The sequence below is a fragment of the Canis lupus genome, chromosome 18 (genome assembly GCF_003254725.2).
Source record: "Canis lupus dingo isolate Sandy chromosome 18, ASM325472v2, whole genome shotgun sequence".
Classification (NCBI taxonomy): domain Eukaryota; kingdom Metazoa; phylum Chordata; class Mammalia; order Carnivora; family Canidae; genus Canis; species Canis lupus.
Genome location: NC_064260.1, coordinates 38,993,719 through 39,001,967, shown reverse-complemented (window position 1 = coordinate 39,001,967; position 8,249 = coordinate 38,993,719). Strand labels below are relative to the sequence as shown.

General features: G+C 40.7%; 1 long non-coding RNA gene across 2 annotated transcripts; it reads right to left on the bottom strand.

Moving 5' to 3' along the window:
- Window positions 1-225: 225 nt before the first annotated feature.
- LOC112663361 (uncharacterized) lies at window positions 226-6,483 on the bottom strand. Of its 2 annotated transcripts, XR_004806784.2 has the most exons (4): window positions 6,264-6,483; window positions 3,520-3,640; window positions 1,231-3,287; window positions 226-848 (listed from the first exon to the last, which is right to left on the bottom strand). It is a non-coding gene; the product is annotated as an uncharacterized LOC112663361 (long non-coding RNA). The 2 variants fall into 2 exon arrangements; XR_004806785.2 differs by lacking the exon at window positions 1,231-3,287 and having other exon boundaries at window positions 6,264-6,416.
- Window positions 6,484-8,249: the final 1,766 nt, after the last annotated feature.

Here is an 8,249-nt window from a genome sequence, read left to right as displayed (position 1 = left end):
ACTGAGCACCAATAAATTCTCAGGGGTATGACTTAAGCATAAGGAAGACCATAAGAAGGTGAAGGATTGGGTGTTATGCTATATGTTGACAAATTGAACTCCAATAAAAAAAAAGAAAGTGAAAGATTATTATTAAAAAAAACTCAATTTCAAGCTTAACTACAACCTCCAAAAGCACCAAACCCAAAATCAAAATTCAATGATAATAGCCAATAAGGATGATAATTCTAGCAACCATTTATTTATTGAATCATTACTGCGTGTCTGGAATAGATACTTTTTATGCATGGTTTTATTTCATCCTCAGTACCCCTGTATGAGGTTGATACTTTCAATTAAATTTTATATGTAAGTAAAAAGCTTACCACATACCCTGGAATGTGGTGTATGTTTAATAACCAAAGCTTGCATGAATGTCTAATTAATAGATGACAAAATAAAGCTTCAGAAGCACCTAGAGCTGCACAAATAGTGAAAGATGCAGGCTATATTTGGATCCAGGCATGTTAAACTCCACAGCCTAAGATTGTATCTACTAAACTATATTGTGGCCCATTCCCACCCTGTGTCACAGAAGCCTGTGATTGTATAAAACCCAAGACATCCATCACATCCTAAGTCACTGTAGCCTTTTATTGATTCCCCTATGTAGTCTTCAGAGCTTGAAAATCACTCTTTTAAGATTCAACTAGTGGGATCCCTGGGTGGCGCAGCGGTTTGGCGCCTGCCTTTGGCCCAGGGCGCGATCCTGGAGACCCGGGATCGAATCCCACGTCGGGCTTCCGGTGCATGGAGCCTGCTTCTCCCTCTGCCTGTGTCTCTGCCTCTCTCTCTCTCTCACTGTGTGCCTATCATAAAAAAAAAAAAAAAAAAAAAAGATTCAACTAGGACCTCAGAAATGTGATTGTGAACCTCCTCTTTTTCCAGGACTCCTTCTCCACACACACACACACACACACACACACACACACACACACATATACACACACAAATAGTCCCCAAAACTCTGTATGTGCATCAGGAATGGTCTGAGCTGCGTTTCACAGACTCATATGGCCAATGGCTTCCTGCTTCCCAGACTTAAGTGGCTGGCCGGTGAAAAGAAACCATTCCCTGGCTCAGATAAGCCCAAGAAGCTACTTCAACTGAATCTATTTCACATTTTCCAGCATCTAGCAGTTCTGGGAGCTATAGGCCCCAGCTCTGTGCTTGACCCACATGCCTATTTACCTGAGCTCAAGAACTCAGAGGCAGCGTGTCCCTGGGGTCTTCAAACTCAGCCTGCTTGGGGTTTCTTCAGTTTAAGAGAACTGTCCGAGCAGAACTTCTTCAGTCAAGAAGATCCAAGGATAGTGTAGTCTTGCTACCACCACCATTGTCCCCTACTACTCTCGTTGTCAGTAGAGGAAACACTGTGGCCTGGCCCAGCAAAACATGGTAAGTTTTCAGAGATACATGCTCTTTAACTTGACATCAATTGATGAATGTACCAGATCCCCCAATAATTGAAAGTCGATTGATTAAGGAAGAACCCTCTATTTGCTTAGTTTCTAAATCAACTGTTCTCTTTCAACTCACATTAGAGTTACCATTTCTTTTCCTTAATTTCTGTACCAGAACTATATAGAGTGTCCAAAAAACTGCAAAGTGCTTCTACATACACCATCCTATCTGACATAACAACTCTATGAATCCACTCTGTCATTGGCAAAGAAAATTGTCCATTTTCTTTTATAGACAAAGAAAATGAAATTCAAAATGGTCCATTGGCTTTCCAAATCCCTCAACTAGGGAATCACAAACCAAGATGGGCATTTACTAGTTGGGTTTCTTTTTTTATTCTGTTTCCTTTCTATTACAACCCATTGCATCTCTGATTCTCAACACTCCCTTTCAACTCTAATGTCTCTGATGATATTACATAAACCCCATTTTCATTCTTGCTTCACAGTCTCTAATCAATTTTCGGAAATTCATTTCTTCAACAAATACTTTTAGGATGCATGCTCAGTGTCATATTTTGAGCTGAGTAAGGGCATAAAAATGAGGAAGCTGGGCATGGCATCTCCCTTCATGCAGCTTTACAGTCTAGCATTATTGGCACAACTTCTCCAGAACTTAGCTGAAGATGCCAAAAGCATACCACCAAAAAGATATGGTTCAACCATATTCAAACATAGGGAACAAAGGACCTTTCATAAAAGGAAGTCGGGGTTTAATTCCTGAAAGTACTCATTAGAAAGAATCCTGAGTGCTTAGAGAAATGATTTAAGAGGCTAAAGTGAGCCATCTATAAAGGGAACACCTGGCCAGCCTTCTGTCTGCGAGAGTTGAGAAAGCTCATTAGAAGAACATTTTTATCTTACCTTTTTACCATGTGAAATTCTCAAACCGAGCCAGACATAAAAGCTTCTGGAGTCTGTGTTTTCATAACAACTATTCATAACAACAGTGCGAGCCAAATTCAGTCTGACTAATGCAGCTAAATCACTGTCTACACTAGGACACAGGCTCCAGGCCATTAGTATCTGGAGCCTTTGTCTATAGTCCATATCTCTAAATTTCACAGGGTTTCCATGTTCTCATTTGTAATGTGGGGACTGCAATAACCTGTCAAAAATAATTGTTAGGAAGAATCTTTGAGAAAATGTAATCAAATACACTGTGAAAACTCTTCTTATATAATCCCTCCTAGAGTCTCTGTCCTAAGATTTTCTTAAGCTCAAAAGAGCTACCATTTTTAGAGTAATAAGGAAGTCTCTGCCATCTGGTTTGAAGAATAAAATTTGCCTTTGCAAGAGTCTAGCATTCTTAGAGGGAGCTCTTTGGTACCTTTTGTTATGCAGACATTAGCTGAGCATTTATTCTTTATTTGTTTTTGAGAGGAAGATCTGAGTAAGATCACTCAGGTGATTGTCCAAGGATTTAACTGGCTTCAGCTGCAGTTTGATCCAGAGGCTCAGATAATAACATGCAGACTTGGTTTCCTCACATCATTTAGCTCTGCCTCGTTCCTGGGTTGTCCTCAGACTCTAGTTTGTCTCTCTCCTTATAGAAAATGTCTGTTGCAACTCCAAGCCTCACATGACCAAATCCAGTAGTGGGCAGAAAACATTTCTTTCCAGGAATTCCAGAAAATATCTGCTCAAAGCTCACTGTCTCAGCTTAGATTGTGTGCCATTCTCGGAAGCAACTGCAGCCGGGAGGGATGATCAGCTCATGCCGCTGACTCAGGAGATAGAGCCAGTCGTTCCCAACCACAAAACTGAATGGGAAGGATGGCTTCCCTGGAGGAAATTTACCAAAAGAAGAAAGATTAAACTCTAGACTACAAGTGATAGATGTCCACTTATTTGGGAAAAGAGAAATTCCATCACACATCATTGTAACACAAGGTAGACTAAGACCAGCCAGGTAAAGATATGGGCAAAGGGCAAGAGGCAAAGGTCAGGGACCAGAGAAAGGCTGATTCTGAGAAGGATTCAGGAAAGTCTTGAGCACTAGTCTTGATTCTCCTACCAGCATAGTGGGAACTGGTCTCATTTCATCTTCAGGAGCCCTGGGTTCCAGCTGCTGCTCCTTCACCGGCCTGTCAATGCCATATACACCAACATAATTCTCCTCTATAGAAGTTCCTCACCTACCAAAAAAAAAAAAAAAAAAAAAAAAACACCTTAAACTCTTAAGCCTCTCCTTTAGGATTTTAGCTCTGACCTCTACTGTTGGTTTCCTCCTCTCTCTGCCCTCAGGTATCTGGATACCCATGTGTCCCTTACTCTGTGATAGATATGCTGGTCCTGTCCTCTTTGGGTTCTGTTCCATCTCCTGTCATCAACCAGCCTGACATTAACTGCTTTGGTGAGTAATGAAAGAATTTCTGATATGGGATTGTTATTTGCATTTTGACAGAAGTCATCTAGAGCTTGTGTTTTAACACAACAGATTTATTAGAGTAATGGAAATTTGAGTATTTTGCTTTTATCTTTTTAATAAATTTATTTTTTATTGGTGTTCAATTTACCAACATACAGAATAACACCCAGTGCTCATCCCATCAAGCGCCCCCCTCAGTGCCCGTCACCCATTCACCCCCACTCTCGCCCTCCTCCCCTTCCACCACCCCTAGTTCATTTCCCAGAGTTAGGAGTCTTTATGTTCTGTCTCCCTTTCTGATATTTCCCACACATTTCTTCTCCCTTCCCTTATATTCCCTTTCACTATTACTTATATTCCCCAAATGAATGAGAACATATAATGTTTGTCCTTCTCCGATTGACTTACTGTTGGTGGGAATGTGAACTGGTGCAGCCACTCTGGAAAACTGTGTGGAGGTTCCTCAAAGAGGTAAAAATAGACCTGCCCTACGACCCAGCAATTGCACTGTTGGGGATTTACCCCAAAGATACAGAGTATTTTGCTTTTAATCAAGTGGGCCATGGTTTCTTTCTGAAACCATCCATGAACTTGGCTGCCTTCACTACAGTTAGCAGTAGAATAATTAAGGAAACCAGACTTAGAGAAGCCAACTTTCAGACTTTAATACTTATATTACATAGATGACAACAAACATATTAAAGAATTTTTTGTGCAGGCATTTGTAATTCCACTTTGACATAAGAGCTCTGAATCCTCTCTAAAGTCATTTCCCTGAAGCAAGCATGAGACATTGTGAATTTTGAGGTTGTGCTTCAACAGTGGTACATAGTCTCATGTGGCTCAGAAGAAACATGAAAGAGCTGCCCTATGGAAAGAACTGATGTCTCTGGTCAACATCCCTCAAGAACTGACGTCTCCTCTGCCAACAGCCATCTGAGTGAGCTCAGAAGAGGATCTTCCTCCAGTAGAGCCTTGAAATAAGAGCACAGCTCTGGCTAACACCTCTAAGACCCTGAGCCAGTTAAGCCATGTCTGGATTCTTGACCTGAAGAAACAATAGGATAATAACCATCCTTTACTTTAAGCCACTAAGTTTTAGGGTAATTTGTTATACAATAAGAAAAATTCCTATAATAACCAATCAAAGATGCCTTTCAGAATCCAACTTTAAAAAAAAAAAAAAAAACTCTTTTCCTTCTTCCCCTATACCTGTCCCTCATGCTACAAATCACTTCTGGGCCTTTGTTATTCTTGAAAAGTCTACTATTTTTCAGGCAATGTACTGGCCTATAGAATTAAACCCAGAACTGATCATTTCCATGAAATGTACTCTTTCCAAAAAATTGTATCGGTACCCAAATCTCAAAAAGGTTTTTTTCCAATAAAAATGTAGTCCCTGGGAAGTTGTGATAAAATACTTTTATATTTTAACATTTATATCTCTAACATATATATGTTTTATATATTATACATATGGTTCCCACAGGATTCTGTTTGCTGGCATCTCATTTCAGATAAACACACATTTCATATTAAGAAGCCTAGACCATAAGAAGAACAAAGTCCATTCAAATGCCCTAAACCAGCTGGTGGATGAAAGCATATGAACCACCTCCCAAGAGATCATTTGGGGTCATTAGCTGACATTTTTAACAAACTTCACCTATTCATCATGTTCTTCCACAAGCCCCAGCATGACCATCACTGGTAAGCGGCTTCAGTTGCTAAAAAGCAGGGGGTCCAGCACTTAGGAAGGGACCCCATGGGGACTCTTAATTCTGAAAGGTCACAACTGCTGCTGGAAGAAGAGACACCATTGTCACTGGCAGGCACTCTATTAATATTCCATCAAAGTCCTCTAAGGCTTCTCTCTGTGTCTGACTCCCTCATTGGTTTCGTATTAGATGTTAGACGGCTCCCTTCAGCTTTCAAATTCCAGTGGATTTTTTAGTCAAATCAACCCTAAAACAGTTTTTATGTATCTATTTGTTAGGGAGGGGAATTGGGGAGAAGGGAGAGACCGAAAATGACTAAAACACAGAGGTTGTTGCCTCAAGGACAGAGACTGTACAGAACTGAATAAAGAGTTTCAGCAATAGTTCAACAATGACCTCCAAAGGCACTGAAGTAGGAAGCTGAAGACCTAGAGTCTTAATTTCAGCTGGGCCCCCAGACATCACGTGTTTGTGGGCAAGTTACTTCCTCTCTCTGCCTCAGTTTTCTCATCTGTACAGGAAAAAATTGGGGCTGGATTGGGGATGGTGAAGTAGACAGAATTCTAGGATGGCCTCCCAAGATTCCCATCCCTCAATGGCAAGATCATGGGGAAAGTCACAGATCATAGGAGAACATTCCTTGGACCAAATCAAAGATGGAAGAGCCCCTACCTTTCCACCAAGTGCTCATCAGTTTTCCACAAATCTAAAAAATCGGAGTAGCAAGAAACTCAGACTCAGGATGCCCTCTCTGATATCATGGGAAGAGCATAGAAAGCTAATCAGACCAGGGTTCAAATCCTGACTCTGCCACTAACTGTGAGATCACAAAGTACTCTATTCTTTGGAGTCCCAGTCTCATCTATAATAATGATACCCACCTACAACTGACACAACAGCACTCATGGCAACACCCAACAGATGCTTAATAATGAACAGAAATAACAAAGACTGAACCTGCACTGTGGCATGGAACACACACTGGAGTGGTGGCCACAAGCCCTACTGGGCCTACAGGCTGCTGTAGACAACAGTTAAGACCCTGGACTCTGCAGCCAGACTTCCTTGGTTAGAATCCTAACTCCACCATTTACTAACTGTGGGGGAGCACTTCAATTTTATAAGTTACATGAACTTCAAAGTTACTTGAACATGCCATATCTTGGTGTTCCTCTCTATAAAATAACGACCATATTAATAGTCCCTCATTCATAACGCTGTTGTGAGAATTAAATGAGTTCAAAAGATGTGAAACACCAAAACCATATCTGACATGTAGTTCATACTCAATAAACATTAGTGATTATCATTATTATTCATTCATTCCACCTACATTTGTTGACAATAAAGGTTCCAAAAGCTATGTTAGGTGCCAGAACTACAAAAATGTGTATGTCAGGCTGCTCAATGGAGGATCTCAACAAAAGCAAATAAATAGATTTTTTTATATTTCATTTATTTATTTGAGAGAAAGAGCACATGCACAGGCAAGAGCAAGGGGAGAGGGGCAGAGGCAGAGGGAGAAGCAGACTCCCCGCTGAGCAGAGATTCCCAAGTTGGGGCTCCATCCCAGGACCCTGCGATCATGACCTGAGCCAAAAGCAGACACTTAATTGACTGAGCCACCCAGGTGCCCCTAGATTTTTTAAATTACAAAATGAAATCATAATTACAGCAACAAAAGAATTGAAATACTATGGGATCCCAGAAGAGGGCACCTAACATTGGAAGAAGAAAGGAAGTCATCCTAGAGAAGGGAATATTTTAATTGTACCTTACTTTGATAAGTCATGTAAAAAAAGAAAACCAAAGAGAACTGGGGAGGGGTCATAGCTGTCGAAAACTAAAAATAGTCATACCTTAGAATCATCATGCTGAGTGAAAAAAAAATTTATAACACTATACAATTTCTGTAATATGACTTTCATACAAAATGACAACCTACATTTTGCAAAAATACATACAAAAAAATAAAAAAAATCTCATGAGATATACTGAATGGGAGTGGAGAGACAAAATTTAAGAGCATGAATAAAATTTAAAGAGAGAGAAAACAAGATCATGAACACCCAATGGTGATGATGTATCAGCAGCCAGAAGTGGGAATTAGGGAGTAAGGACCAAATAAAATGTGGGGAAATTTGCTGATGATATATTCCACCTGAAATTCTGGAAGGGTCAGATCACTTACTGTTGGTAAAATAAGATATCAGGTTATTGATCTGAATTCTCAGAAGTAGTGTTACAAGCAGTGTACACATGTACACACACGTACAGACACACAAGTTTAAATGTGAAGAGGAGCACAAGCCCACCTGGGCCAATAGGAAAGGGGTAAATCAGGCCTGTACTAACCTACCTGACCCTCTTATACAGTTAGAAACAGGTACCCCTTCCCCTGGACAAACTCAGTAGTAATAGGGCCAGCAAGCAGAGCACAAGCTGGATTTTGGCGCCACGAATGCCCTCAGCAGGGTACCCTTGTGCAGGATACAAGTGCACAACCCTACCAGGTAGTCCTACAGATCAAACCTTTAGGAAAAAACTGAACAGCCCTAAACCACACAAAAAAAAATCAAAGGTGCAGGTGGTGAGAGCACCCTCTCTTGGCAAGTCCAGGAGTGCTGAGCCTCAGAGCAGGAAAGTGGCCAATGTCAG